The sequence below is a fragment of the Orycteropus afer genome, unplaced genomic scaffold, assembly GCF_000298275.1.
Source record: "Orycteropus afer afer isolate SDZICR_OR568_19922 unplaced genomic scaffold, OryAfe1.0 scaffold00141, whole genome shotgun sequence".
Lineage (NCBI taxonomy): Eukaryota > Metazoa > Chordata > Mammalia > Tubulidentata > Orycteropodidae > Orycteropus > Orycteropus afer.
Genome location: NW_006921728.1, coordinates 2,470,497 through 2,486,537, shown reverse-complemented (window position 1 = coordinate 2,486,537; position 16,041 = coordinate 2,470,497). Strand labels below are relative to the sequence as shown.

General features: G+C 39.3%; 1 protein-coding gene across 1 annotated transcript in view; it reads right to left on the bottom strand.

Annotated features, from left to right (window-relative positions):
- The window catches only part of ASXL3 (ASXL transcriptional regulator 3), a 183,298-nt gene that overhangs the window by 121,401 nt on the left and 45,856 nt on the right, over positions 1 to 16,041 (bottom strand). The gene's annotated exons all lie outside the window — the stretch shown is intronic.

Sequence of the window (16,041 nt, the reverse complement as noted above, 5' to 3'; positions counted from 1 at the left end):
GAGATCAATAGATAGTAATTGAATCCGAATACAGAGATTGGACAATGACGAGTATTCTGCAGAAACAAATCTAAATTCATGAAATTGTTTTCAATCAACCCAGCCCCACAGGTTAAGACTCTTCTATTTACCAGCCTTCCCTCCACAGAATCTATGACTTTCTGTGGCATGTTTATCCACTCTTATGGGCCAAGTTCACATAGCATGAAGAGGAAAAAATTAAATCCAAGATGCTAATTGTCCATTCAAGACAAGTATTTTCTACATAAATCAGCCCATTTACCAGAGTTGGACTTCTCTGCTGCATATCCTATAGAAGATATTATTTTGTTTTCCTGAAAAAGAATGATTTTTAAGAGAATGGATGTCTCCTTGCCATGGCTGACTTAGAAGCCCACAGACTTCTGTTCTCAGAAACTCATGTTGGAGCAAAAACTCTCCAATTGGTCCTCCTCTCACATTCCACTTAAGAGACTAGGTTTAAAACTGAAGTACTGTGGATGCAGGCCCTTTTCTGCGTAAGCTAGAGAAGCAGGAATTACCAGGAAAATCAAAGTGAGAAAGTACTAGGGTGAGTAGCAGAATGGAGGTTCATGTAAAAGATATGAGGCAAGAGTCAGTAGCCAAGTGCTTTACAAATGAGATCTCATTTATCTTTGAGGCTTCCTTGTAAGATAGTAAGTTATGATCTCCATAGTGGAGACAGAAAATGGGTTCAGAAAGGCTAAATCACTTGACAATGGACAAATTAACAATGAAACACCAGTGCTGGTCTCCAAAGCCAGGCTGGATTAGCCCTATAGCCTATGATTTTTCAACTTACATTTATTATCTCAAAAGCTAATAGTCAGTGTCAAAGGAAGTATAATTTGGTTGCATCATGTTGGATGTACTGATACAGGACACTAATAAAGTCAAGGGAACAAAGCATTCAGAACCTAACATGAAAAAACTGAGAACTGTGGGAGAGAATGATGGGCCCAGGAAATACTATGGTTGAAGTAGGGAAAGGATTTGCCAATGGACATAGTGAGAGAAGTCCCTGAAATAAACAGCGTCTAACTTTCTTCTGGGAGCTCTGGTAGCATAGTGCCTAAGGCACTTGACTGCTAACCAGAAGGCTGGTGGTTCAAACCCACCAGCCACTCCTTGGAAGGGAGATGGTGCAATCTACTTCCATAGTGATACTGCCTTAGAAACCCAAGGAGGGGTCGCTATGAGTTGGGGCCGACTCGACGGCACATAACAACAACAACACAACTTTCTTCTATTTAATGCAATATGACACTCTTCCTTATGACAATCTAAATATCTCATAAATTTACATTTTATAACACTGCTTGCATAAAATATGGCATCTAAGCTCCTCTCCTGGAAATGATCATTAGAGTATTCTGTAATATGTTTTCCAGACTTATCAAAAAACATTGGAAACAATCATCAGTTTATATTCCAGAGATAAACCTATTTTGTATACTGATTACACAGATGGCCTTCTCAACATTCTGATGTCTCTCCAAAGTATGACAAACTGGGGAGATGAGAGAGAGAGATGGCGGACAGGATATACAAACCCAAGTGAATAGACCTAAATGGATGAAATGGAAGCTCAGCCAGGAAAGTAAAGTGTGAGTTGGCAAATGGGTTTTATTACTTTCAGATTCTTTGAGTAGTATTTCTACCTAGAAAACTGGAAACTGACTGATGGTTAAAAAAGGAAAACCAAATGTACTTCATGGATCTTATTAAATTTATGCAAACTATGAGCATGTTTATGCATAGTAGACATTAAAATTCAAACTTATTACTGATTTGCTTTGGAAATACTTTTATGTGTAAGTCTCTCGAAGGCAATCTTCAATGCAGCAGGACCAAATAACAACAAATCATGAATCAGTGTGTATGTGATCGAGGCCTCACTTACTTCCCTGGAATGTTCTGGCTGCCAATGTAAGAGCACAAGCAGCTGTCCTTCCTGAGAACAAGAGCTTTCTAGCTCACAACCACGCAATTTCTCTGATCGGGACACCAAAGGACACTGTAAGACCTATTTCAATATCAGGACCTATGCTTTGTATTTTGGTTTAATTTTATTACTGCACTGTTTGGATAGTAATTCACATACATATGGTGTTTCCAAAAGAAAGATTCTCTTCAGTGTAGAGCCCAGAACTTCAGATGGAGGACAGGATAATAGAGCTGCAACAACAGGAAATACTACTAAGTTTGTTCTCAAAATGATTGATTTTCCTTTAACCCAACTGTTTACTTTATCGTACACTTCATCTTAGACTCAACTGAAGCATCGTGAGAATTCCTGCACTGGTAGACATTTTCCTTCCTGATTCCTTTTTCCAGAACTTGGTCCTGACTCCTCTTTCTCTTTCTTACTTTTTTTTTTTTTTGGCTTAATTACTAGTTTCTTTATAATAAATATACAATCCCAAAGAAAAATAAAACATAATATTGTGGCTGGATGGATCCCTAAAACGTTTGCCTTCTGATAATCTTTAAACCTTAAACCAAAAATATTCCCTGAAATCATCTTTAAACCAAGCAATAAAACATCAAAAACCAAACTCATTGCCATAGAGCTGATTCCAACTCTTAGTGACCCTACGGGACACGGCATGAACTGGCTCATAGTGTTTTAAGGTTATAATCTTTATGGATGCGTATTTTTCTCCTATGGAGGGGCTGGTGGATTTGAACCACTGACCTTTAAGTTAGCAGTCAAGCATTTTAACCATTGCACCACTAGGGCTCCTTCAACCAAACAACAGTTAAGCTTAAAGAGTAACTAGCTTGAGCATCTTGCTCTTTTAAAGGACTATATGGGATCAAATTGACAATAGCAATTCAAAAGGTTAGATAGGAAGATGGTGGGGGTAGGGGGCAGTGTTTATGTTAATAGGGGAGGAACAATTTGGAAAAGGTGAGAATGGTGGCACAACTTGAAGAATGTAATCAATATCACTGAACTGAATGTGTAGAAATCACTGAATTGTGTCTATGTTTTGCTGTGTATATATTCAACAGTAAATTTTAATTATGTAATAGAAAATAAAATCTACTACAGACTGTTCCCTTGGAGAGGGGGAAACCTTAATTTTTAAAAAAAAATAATAATCAAGAAAAGAAATGGACAGGGCACACACATAGTGGACTGAAAGCAGTGTGGAAGAGGGCGTGTGTGTGTGTGTGTGTGTGTGCATATATATTTCTCTTCAAGGAGCCCTGGTGGTGTAATGGTTAAAGCACCTGGCTACTAACCAGAAGGTTGGTGGTTTAAACCCACCAGCAGCTCTGCAGGAGAAAAGACCCGGCAAACTGCTCCCATAAAGGTTACCATCTAAGGAACCCTATGGGGCAGTTCCAATCTGTCATATTGGGTCACTATGAGTTAAATCAGCACTATGGCATACAACAACAATAACATATATATATTTGAAGGACTGACGAATTTGGGCTTTTCATATGTGCAGAGGAGTCACTTCATTCGCTCGCTCACTATGTTTATGACATGTGGATGCCCAAACCTAAAACCACTGACTTGCTTAGTAGATGGATTATCCAGGTTCATGCAGATTCACATTCTGACAACACACAGTTTTCTCTTTTAATTATTCTTGGAGCTCTCTTAGTAATAGATATGACAAATAGATAATGTAGGGTCCATTTTAAACAGCTGCCTGAACGTCTACCTAAAGGACTGAGCTTTGTCTCTTAAATGCAAGCCAAAGAGAAAAGAACGTGAAAAAAGGATCAGGGAAAATCCCTTGTATGTTAAATTACAACAGAAGCGAGGACACTGAAAAATTAGGACAGATGTTTCATCCAATAAATATCACGCACTGACATGAGGCTTAGAAAGTGATATCTTCTTGGCATGCAGAACAGAATAAGCTATTTTTTCTAAACATGTGTTGGCATGATCACAAACTCATGCCAATACTTTATATCTCGAAACCCCACAAGAATGCTTGCACTTTGTGTAGATGGACAAACTGAAGATGAGAAAATAAAAACGAGAGTATCAGTTCTCCATGGAACATTTATCATTCAACATTTTTAAAAAGGGTATAGAAAAGGCACAGAAGTCCATTTACATTGTGGTAGTCAGGCTAAAGGAGGCGAGCCAAAAACACAGTCACAGCTAATCTGATGGTTTTAAATTTAAACTGTTTTGTCGGATTTTCAGTATTTGCCATTTCTCTACTCTCACTCAAACTCACACTCCTAAACTTCTACCCCAAAATATTCTATTTAGAAGACTGTGAACAAACAATGGTAGAGGATTTCAAGTAACCATGAGGCAGCCTTGGAAGCCAGGGAAACCAGTGGCTGTGTTCCAGCAAGACTGTGGGTTTCATTGTCTTTCCTCAAAATTTTCTAAGTTACTCCTCTCGCTCTTTTTCATTCACCATTCAACTTGAAGTGCAACTGAACTGGAAAATGAGGGTTAGAGTTCTTATTTTTAAAGTTGAGTGCTGGAGCAAAACATATAGGTGGGACTCCCTCTTAATGTAATTAATAATCCCCTGGTAGGTGTAAAATAGGGCAAGCCTAAAATGAGTTTTGGCTTTTAACCCAAGACACAAGAGAAAAATCAGGATGTAAACCTGCTTCTGTCTCTGTTTCTACTTTTACATTTTGGATACCTTCCCCACTCAAACCATGTAATCTAGTCAATCTAGATTCTGTTGTGTTTCCTGAACACACACATACTTGCTGCATTTGTTGCACTTGTTCTGACTCTCTCTCCTGCGAAGACTCTTCCCTACATTTCTGCCCGGCAAATTCATGTTGAGAGACCAAAGTCAAACTGCTTCCACAAAGAATAGCCCAGTCTCTGAGGTAGAAGTGCTCCTCTCCTACCCGTGATTCCTTGGAACTTGGCACATGAATTCCCACCACTCTGCAATACTGGTGCTGAAGCCGGCATCACAGTCACAGGCTCAGGAACTTAGCAAAGATGGGGACAGAGCAGTGATCTATAAGTGATTATTCAAGTAATTTACTGACTTTGATTTTCATTAATGTACTGAAAGTACATATTTTAAAAGTTAAATTTTCAATTATTGTTTTTAACAAGTATTCATAGAAAAGGAGGTCAGCAAAGTTTGTATTATGAAAAGGCATACACAGAAAGGGAAAATTCTTTCTTAATTTGAAAACAAAAGCATTCTTTCTCTATTTTTTAAATTATCCTAATGTCAATTAGAAAAAAAATACGGACGCCAAACCACAAAGCTTCCTCTCCTTTGCAAGTCAGTGGGAAGTTGCAAGACTTGCCACTAATAGCAGAGATATTTACCTTTGGTATTGTTTTATTTTCAGAGGAAAGTTACAGCTTGGTGGTTTTGCATAATGAAATAAAAATAAAGAAAATTTAAAAGTTAAAATAGGAAAGCAAAATGCTGGCAGAAAACTGCAGGAGTTACGTGGGAGCAGAACCACAACACAAGCCAGGATCTGGCATTATATAATCACTCCAACACAGTTCCTACTATTAATTGCAATAAGCCCAGTGAACCACAAAATAAGTAACAGGCTATCAGGGACCAGTGTTCAAAGGTCTAATCAAGGCAAGGAGGGGAACATTCTTTGACCAGTTTCATTCCTATCAGCCCTCCCTTCAGCCTTTCCTTTTCAATTTTGTGAGCAATCAAACTAGATGCTCTCAAATCACATCTGTTTTCTGTAAAAATATTCCTGGTACACATGATAGGCTCAATAAAATTTTTACAAAAATATTTTTCAATCAAATTGTATGTTGTATGTTGGGGAAAACAGTGGTCATTGCGATCATTTAACAGCATTTTTTTTTTAAGTTTGTTATCTTGATTTAGAACTTTTATTTATTTTTTTTTTTAATTTTAAGAGCTTGTTTTACATTCAATGTCACGTGTACATTTAGTTTCATTCCCCATTCGCCATGTCCAACACGAACCCAGTCTCCTCCCCTCCCTACCCTGCAACCCTCCCTGTGCCCCCCATAATTATGCACTCTTGTTTGACCTGCATTCTCTCAGTTTGAATGTTGGTCCTCTGGTGTCCCATGGTCTATTGCTCTAAGGGACGTATCACCATTGAGTGTGTGGGTGTGGCATCCTGAATTGAGTGGTCTGCGTGTACATCTTGTTAACTGTTGGGCTGAAAGCCCGCCCCGGGGGTGAGTTTTATTTCAGGCGCCGAATGTATTCAGAGCCATAGTATTGGGAGTCTCACCAGACTTCATCTGACCAGTAATTCTGGTCATTACTGGGTTTTTGGATTTTGTTCCACATTTTCCCTCCCACTCTATCCAGGATCTGCAGATTTGACCCTTTCCTGAGTGTTTGGCATTGGTAGCTGGGCACCATCCAGTTCTTCTGGTCTCAAGGTCCATCTTGTCCTAGGGCTGATTGCTTCTAAATGCCCTTGTTTTTTTGTTCTGTTTTGTTTTGTTTTTTTTTTGCGTTCTTCTTCACTTCTGACTCTAGGAGACCATTAGCTGCATCTTAGATGGTTGCTTGAAAGCTTTTAAGACCCCAGTCACTACTCACCAATGTAGGATGTGGAGCAATTCTTTTGTGTATTTTGTTGTGCCAATTGAGTCTGATGTCCCCCAGTACTATGGTCCTGAAGTAGTAGCTCTATTGGATCTCTCTCCCATAGTGTTGGGATCTCTGTGAGGAATTACTCTGTGTCTGTCTTCTACTGTTTCTATAAGGACTGCAGGTATTTTGTATCACTGGTGTCTGTACAAGGTTAGCCTCAGCTGAGTCTATCCTTGGTCTAGAGTATACCTCTATTCACTGATCTCTGTCTAATCATCTCAGGTGTTTATGTGTTTATCTGTATAGCCCACTGTTTGGTGTTAATGGCTATGTGGTATCGTGGACACACTGGTTGGTTTTAGCATCATCTGTCGTCTATCTCTTATGTGCACAGTTCAGTGTCCTCTCATTTCTCAATGTTATCATGGTGGTCATATATCCTTCCAGTATATTCCTCCCCCAACCCGTGTCAGCATGTAAGCCCCAACTAGCCCTAAATTAACCTCTCTCCTTCCCTCCCCATCCCAGTAACCTACTAGGTGAGTTCCCTTTCCCAAGCAAACCCTTCTCCGTCTTTTTACAGTAATGGGCTTATACAATACTTGTCCTTCTGCAATTGACTTATTTCACTCAGCATAACATCTTCCAGGTTCATCCATGTTGCAAGATGATTCGTGCATCCCTCATTGTTCTTTAATGTGGCATAGTATTCCATTGTGTGGATATACCATAATTTGGTTATCCATTCATCCCTTTATGGGCATTTAGGTTGCTTCCACCTATTTACTATGGTGAATTGTGCTGCAATGAACATAAGTGCACATATGTCTGTTCATGTGCTATCTCTCACCCCTTTAGGATATATTATTCCTAGTAATGGAATTGCCATTTAATAGCATTTTAAAAGAGGATTTTGTCTTAGAGGAAGACTATTTGTCATTCATTCACTCACAGAACATTTATTGAGCACCTTTCTTCATGCCAAGCACTGTATAAGGGGCTGAAGAAAAACACCAAGACTCAAGGCCTGATTTGGGGGACATAAAGCATAAAAAAATATATCTTCAAAGAACAATGTTATGGATCCATTAACTGTACCTGAGGAAAACAAAGTCTAGTCTATGAAAACCTAGCAGTGGTGCTAAAAATTGGTTTTGAGCAATACTATTTAGATAATTCAAAAGTATTACCAGATGGCAAATAATTTTAAAAATTTGGATTATAATGTGTTATTACATATAATACTTACATTTGAAATTCTATCAAATGTGCTAGATATACACAACAACAAAATCCATGTCAAAAATGGTAAAGAAATGACTTAAAAGAAGTATAGGAACCACATCTGACTCAAATGCAATCTTTGCTAAACTTCAATCCTTTCACAAAAAATATAATACCTTAATCCTCTAGGCAGACTAAGGATAGCTGCCCTCTGTTAAAACATTCTTAGTTTTGAGATAAATATATAGTGTTTGAGTTTAAGCAATTTTCCTTTAAAAAAAAGCATCTGAAGGGTATGAGATGGCCGAAAGGCTAGCAAAAACTAGCTCAGAGAAATACTAAAGAGAGTAATACTATCATTATAATAATGGAACTAGCAATTTTTAATGGAGAAAGAATCTAAACAGTTTAAGTAGTTTAAATATAGATGCTCTTAATAAGGTTTAAAACAGTAATATCTACGAATAAAATATAAGGGGCTCTGGTGGCACAGTGCCTAAGGCATATGACTGCTAACCAGAAGGCTGGCAGTTCAAATCTACCAGCTGCTCCACCAAAGGATGATGGGGCAATCTATTTCCATAAAGATTTACCACCTTGGAAATCTAAAGGGGGTCACTATGAGTCAGAAGTGACTTGATGGCAGTGAGTTTGGTTTTGTTTTTGAACAAATTATGTAACTAAAACTTTCACTATATTTTATAACTTGCATCATTAGCTCAAAGGTTTGGGGGAAAGATACAATTTTAGCAATAGAAGATCCTTACAAGGTGACAGAGCTAATATTTTCCTAAAACACAACTCAGGATGCATGTAGTTAAACCACCAAATTAGATTCAGAACAAAGGGCGTGCTCACTTCTCTGAATGTCTTACCTTACTCAGAAATGGTGTGCAAAACCAAACCAAGAGGAATAGTGTCTTGGGTGATATTTATACCAGCAATATATATAGGCAAGAACATGTGCCTCCAAGCTGAAATCATGCAATGTAATTTTTCAATGATTTTGGCGGCTGGAATTGTATGCTACGAATGGTAGTCATCTGATCTCACAGAGTTCAAGAGACCCCAGCTTCACTGCAAGGTCTACCAGTACTTCACAAACACTTTTGCTTCCAATGGACCAGACACTGGAGCTCCACAGCTAATAGGGAGGAATATTTTACACTTTCAAGTTATAGCTCTAAGAAGCCCTTTTACAAGCAGTTAGTTTATCAAGCAGGGCAATTCAGTCACACTATTACCTCTGGATATCCACAAGCATAATCCTTCAAAACAAGAGACCAGAAAAGAGAAACTCAAGCCAGAAGTAAGTAGATTTAGAGGGGGAAAGCATACACCATATGTAAAACCCTTCAGCCTCATCTACCAAAGGACCAACAAGAATTTTTCTCAGAATTATGGAGAGTAACAGTACAATATGATGTTGGTGTGAAGAGCAAAAACCCACTGCCACTGAGTTGATTCCGAATCGTAGCAACCTCCATAGGGTTTCCAAGGCTCTAAATCTTTACAGAAGCAGACTGCCTCATCTTTCTTTCATGGAGCAGATGGCAGGTTCAAACCACTGACCTTTTGGTTATCAGCTGAATGCTTTACCACAGTGCCACCTGAGTGCCTTCCTTCAGGGGCAAAACATTAGGATATTTCTTCTATAGTGGTACAGTACCTAAGTTGCATCAGATTCCTGAAACATCTGCATAAAGAAAATGACCTAGAAAGAGAGAAATAGAAGAAAGAGGGCAGGAAGGATAGCAGTGAAAGGCTGGCATAGGTCAAGGGAAAGTGCTTCATTCACTCATGGGTATCACTACTAATTATACCTCAACACAGAAAACGGCAGTTCCCGTGTACTATAAAGAGGAGCTAGGAAAGGTGGCTAAGTGTTTGGGAAATGGGTATACCATGTCTCATTAGAGAGAAAGGCAAGAAGGGATTATCTCTATCAATGAAAAGAGACCTTTTTTAACAGCATGTGTGCTTTGTTCTTGCATATGGATCAAAACTACATAATCAATTAAAAACACTGACTAGTTAAGATAAGTAACTGGGGAAATACCTTTAATTTCTGTTTTAAGTTTGCTTTTACTGGAAGATCACACTCTCTTTCCAATCTTCATCACTACACTATGAATTATTTCTCTCATAGCATGAGAAAAAGGGGAGGGGAGTACACGTAAGTGGGTCACTTTATTTGCCCTTAAAAAGAAAACTTTCTTTTCCTCCATCACTTGTTGTTGTTGTTATGTGCCGTCGAGTTGGACCTGACTTGTAACAACCCCTCCTTGGGTTTCTGAGGCACTATCACTACAGAAATAGATTGCCCAACCTTCCTTCCAAGCAGTAGCTGGGGGTTTGAACCACCAGCCTTCTGGTTAGTAGTCAAGTGCCTTAAGCACTATGCTACCAGAGCTCCTTTACTTCTAGGCTATTAAAATTGTGCAAAATCCATTTGTAAAAGAACAAAGGTCACATTTCAAGGGGAAATATGTAAGAAAAATGAGGTCCCTAATGGAAGAAAAAAGTGGAAAATAGTATCTATAAGTAATGTTTGAAAGAGCTGGGATAAGTCATTTGGAGAAATGCCAGGAAGGGAGTGGGGTATAGATGGTGCCCAGCTGTTCTTCATCATCAGAAAGTTATAAAAGAAGAAGAGGAGGAAATTAGTTTTAATTTAAAGTACAAAAGATTTCAGCATAAGGAAAAAATTCTTGACTATAAAGGTTGACTTGACTGTACTCAACAGGGAGCTGTGGTGGCATAATGCCTAAGGCATTTGACTACTAACCAGAAGGAAGGTTGAGCAATCTACTTTCGTAGTGATACTGCCTCGGAAACCCAAGAAGAGATTGCTATGAGTCAGATCTGACTTGACGGCAGTGCGTTTTGTTTTGTTTTGTTTTGTTTTTTTGTATAGAGGTTATCAAAAACACATAGGGGCAAATACAAGGGAGACTGTGAGATTCCTAGCCTTCTGGATATCTACCCTTACAAATTAATGTCTAGTTGAATTGACTGGTTTAAGTAGAATCTGGTTTGAGAGAAGATCCAGAGCAGCAAGAACTTTTGAAGTCCCTCAAACTTGTCATGACAGTGAAACTCATAGGTTGGGATGAGAGGAGAGAGAATGAGAATGAGTGGGCAGAGGAAGTCTTATATCCTGCCAATGGTCACCTCTGACTGAGTGTTCTCATTCTTCTGTATTTCTTCCATGTGTATCTAAAACAATATAATTTACACATACTTAAGTTTCTCTAGGCCACCAACGAAGACCAGGTGTCTCCGTGAAATAACAAAGCCATTAACTAAAATGCAGATGTTGGATGAAAGACAAAAAGAAAAAAAGCTTAGTCCAAGAAAATGAGAGAAGGTGCAGTCACTGAAGGAAGCTTTCCTTCAACTACAGGATTCTTAGGAATGGCTGTCAGGTAGGGATGGGTCATGCTGTGTCATCTTACTCCAGGAACACTCAGACCAAAAACAAACCTACTGCCGTCCAGTGGATTCCAACTTGTAGAAACAATATAGGACAGAGAAGAACTGCTCCTTACGGTTTCCAAGAATACAAATCTTTACAGTAGCAGACTGCATTCTCTCTCTCCCACAGGGCAGCTACTGGACTTAAACCACCGATCTTTTGGTTAGCAGCCACATGCTTTAACCACTATGCCACCAGGGCTCCTTTATGAACACTAAGAAATCTTTGAACACCTTCATGAACCCTCACCCTCCTGAACACAAAGGCAGACACACACACCATGCGATGTAAAATCGCACTGGTATATTCCCCAGCAACCTACTAAAAATGTCCAGCAAAACACGACCAGTGATACATCATGAGGAGAGAGATACCAAGTAAGTTGGCACTGAAAAAAAAGTTACTTTCCCAATTTGACAATGGCCTTGATTATCATTTCCTCTGTTGTTCTTATTGTTAGCTGCCATCAAGAGGACCTTAACTCACGCAACCCCATACCCAGCGGAAAGAACTGCTGCCCAATTTTAAGTCACCCCAGGGAATCAGACTGTTGGGATCCACAGAGTTTTCAGTGGCTGATGTTTGGCCTTCACCGTCGTCACCCCAGCATTTCTTCCTAGTCTACCTTGATATGGAAGCTCCTCTGAAACCTGCTCAGCATCACAGCAACATGCCAGCCTCCAAAGCATCGCTGTGATGAGGTGCAAGGGCCAGAAATCAAACCCCAGTCTTCCTCACTGTTGTTATGTGCCATCGAGTCAGACCCGACTCACAGCAACTCTCCTTGGGTTTCTGAGGCATTATCACTATGGAAGTAGATTTCCTAACCTTCCTTCCGAGGAGTGGCTGGTGGGTTTGAACCGCCAGCCTTCTGGTTAGCAGTCAAGTGCCTTAGGCACTATGCCACCAGAGCTCAAGAATTCCACCACTGAACAACGAATGCCTCTTCCTTTCCCTTACCATTAGGTGAAAGAGTCACTGATAAAGTGCCAGTGTGACTAACACACGATGGTACCTAAACCAAAGCACCACCTTCAGCTGTGTTAGTGTTTGCCTCACTTTCTCTAGGATGCTGCTCATTTCTATGTTAACTGATGTCTCAACAGAGAGCCTATCCATACACTTCAGGCCACCTTCAAGCTCTTCTTACTTTGGAAAAAAAAGATCCCTCAAACTGTGGCCTCTGAGCCAACAAAAACAAAGAATGACATGAATAATGTTTCATTAAGTTAATACAGCTCTGCCAAGAATCATATAATCAGAAACCAACTTATAAAACTAGCCACAAAGAATAATGAAAGAAGACCATATAAAATGTTGGAATCATTATTTACCCAGAGATCTAAAGACTAAAACATAGATATTCTCTTCCCCACCCCCACAACAGAGACTTTTAAAATACTAATCCCCCACTAGAGCTCCACCTCCTCCCTGAAAGCCATTAGGGTTAATAACAAGCAGAACGTTTTTTGATCTCTGTAGATGAAAATTGTACATTCTCAGGTTTCCTAGTATTAAAAAAGTAAATGAGATGGTTGCTATTGATTTTAAACATGAAGTATACTAGGACTACAAAAGGAAAAACTCACTTTTTTCTTGTTAATAATAATTTATAAACAGAGGGTGAAGAGAGTGAAGATTAAACTAATGGTATCATTTCAAATAAACTATGTACAATGGTATCATTTCAAATAAAATATGTACAGGCTCTGCAGACTAGCAGTGCCTCTTAAGTCAGTATATGTGAACAAACTCAGGATATACCAATGCATTATGTTCAGCAAACAACTCCAACACACACAGACCCATAAATCTCTGCCTAAAATAGTTCATAAAATTCAAAATATTTTCTTTGGGTGACATAGATCTATACTTATATTGGCATAAATGGTCATGGGATGTCAACACAGATGTATCAAGTGATTCACCTAAATCACTCTTTGATCTCCAGAGCTTAGCTTGTAAAATTTGAACGGTTTATTTTCTCAAGTCTATATATATCTGATTCTTATTAACTTGAGACCCTATTGAGGAGTTAAAGAAACATACTACATAATCATAGGTTTTGTGTCTTGGAAATTCTATAATCCATGATATACCACTTTTCCCACATTGTAAAATTTCTCAACAAAACTTAAAAATATTTATTTTTTGAGAGAGCATCTCCCATTTTGAAAAGAATCTGTTTCCCTGGCCAACCAATTCCAAGAGGAGCCCTATCATTACCTCAGCTCTTCTTCCTAAGGGTCAGTGTTGCTGACTGTGATCAAGCACTAAAGAGTAAGAGCTTAATTTCTTTACTGATAGTAGATTTTGTAAAGTGCTTCCTTCCCAAATACTTCTCTGCCTAACCCCCTTTAATGGTATAGCAAATGTCAGTTAATCTTTATTAATTTGAAACAACTCTAAGGTTGTAGAAGCTCATTCTTCTGAGTGCCTCACAGAGTGTCTTCCCAATTCATGCTATTACTCACCTCAAAGGGAGAGGGGACAGGAAATAAAAATAGAAAAACAAATAGTGGGTTCCCTTTCTTTCCCCTCCCTCCTTTCGTCCTTCCCTTCACTCCTTCTCTTTCTTCTTTTCCACCCTTCACACCCCCCTCCATTTCCCTCATCCTTTTCGCCCACTCGACCTCCTCTCTCTGATCATATTTTCAATTTTCAAAGTATATTTGTATAGCTGAAAAAAGAAGTGTGGAATGTATATCCAGTCTAACTTGTGGCTCAACTACATATGAGAAAGTACAGTAAGCAAGGAAATTGCTTAATCCAGTTCAATTTCGTGGAATTTATTACTGATTTGCAAGAAACTGTGTACTATCCTACTTCTTAATTTGGATAAGCCAAATTGTCAAGTGCATAATCACTTAAGATTTGGACAAATGTTGGAAAGGCAAACTGTATTAGTGACGACTTGCTAATAATTGTTCCCTCTGGCTCCTGGCAGAATATCAAAGTGGTTAGAGCCTGGCCTTTAGTGTCAGTCACGCTGGGCTGGCAATATTTGGCTGAGACATTAACCTCTCTAAGTTTCAGTTTTCTCACTGTGAAAAATAAATAAATAAATGATTGAGCCAATGAATGGTGCCCAGGAGCTCTGGTGATACAGTTAAGTGCTCGCTGCTTATCAAAAGTGTGGAGGTTCGAACCCAGTGGCTCCACGGCAAAAAGACCTGGAGATCTGCCCCCGTCAAGATTCCAACCCCAAACCAAACCGACTGCCAAGTCAATGCTGAATCATAGCAAAACTACAGAGTAGAAATGCCCCCATATGGTTTTCAATACCGTAATCCTTACGTAAACACACTGTCCCACCTTTCTCTCACAGAGCTGCTAGTGAGTTCAAACTGTCAACCTTTCAATCAGCAGCCAAGCACTTAACCATTGTGCCACCAGAGCTCCTTTCCACTGAGATTACAGCCAAAAATATCCTGTGGGGCAGTTATGCTCTCTTCCCTGAGGTCACTATCAGTAGGAAATGACTCAACAGCACCTAACAGCAATAAGAATATTCCCCACCTTACAGAAATGTTGAGAAGATGAAAGAATATGCTTATAAACAGCTTACAAAGGCTGAACATCATAAGCACTCAATACATTTTCGATATCTAGGTCCAGAAATATATCCTAAGGTAAGATTGACAGGCTGCACCCTGAGGTATGAGGAGGATGCACATTTACATGGATGGGAAATACACTTGCCCTATAAGAAGGAATTGTGGTTTGCTATATGATGCAAAGTCAAGGAACAGTCAAGGAAACAAGCTATTTACTACTCTCCCAGTGATTCACCAAAGCAATTTCCTTATTGCAACTTCAAAAGAGAGGCCAGAGATTATATGTGGTGATACGTTGTTTTGTGAAGTCACATTCACAGTTACAATGAAAAGAGCCTACTTACCCCTGCTCTGGTTTAATTACTGGATGAATGCTCTCAACCCAATTCTCCAACCTTCCCCAGCTTCTAAAACCCTGCCATTATTGCCTCTGGAATTCAGGGTTAGTCATTAGCAAAAATCTCCCATATCTTTCATATTTTCTCTAAACACTCTTTTTCTATCTTGATTCATAAAACCTGGCTGTCTCCTATGGATATCGCTTCCCCTAGAGCCTCCCACTCAGGTAGCAGCCTTTTTGGTCTCACTCTGGAGGTGAAATTGGTGTTGTGTGCCATTCAGTAGATTCCAACTCATTGCAACTCTACTGGACCCAGTAGAATTGGGTTTTCTGGGGTCCATAGGGTTTTCTAGACTGTAATTTTTATGGGAGCAAACTGCCAGGTCTTTTCTCCTGTGGAGTCACTGGTAGGTTCAAACCACCAACCTTTTGGTTAGAAACCAAGCACTTCACCACTGCACTACCAGGGCTTATGTTCTCATTGATGCTTCTATCACTCTCCTTTTCTGCTCCCTAAATGCCTCCAGCACTGTATCTCATGTCATTAGACTCTACTACCAATCACCCCTCCTTATCGTAGTTATCTATCAATTCCTGGATTACCACTCTCCTTTATTTTGTGAGTATTTTTTGCTCTTAAGTATCACTCTCATTTAATGCTAATTCTATCATAATTGTTTCAATACCCACAAAGATGATCCTCTAACATTTTAGTCCAGGACCACCACCAGTCTTTACAATATCTTCATGTGTGTAAGGAAAAAGCAATGTTTCCTTCAGGTAGCCCAAGCCCCATGACATAGCACAAGGCTGGGCAAACTGAAGGCTGCTGAATCTCATCCCCTCAATTTCATCCCCATCCCCCCTCAACCAGGCAACTCTGAAGAGGGTATATACTCC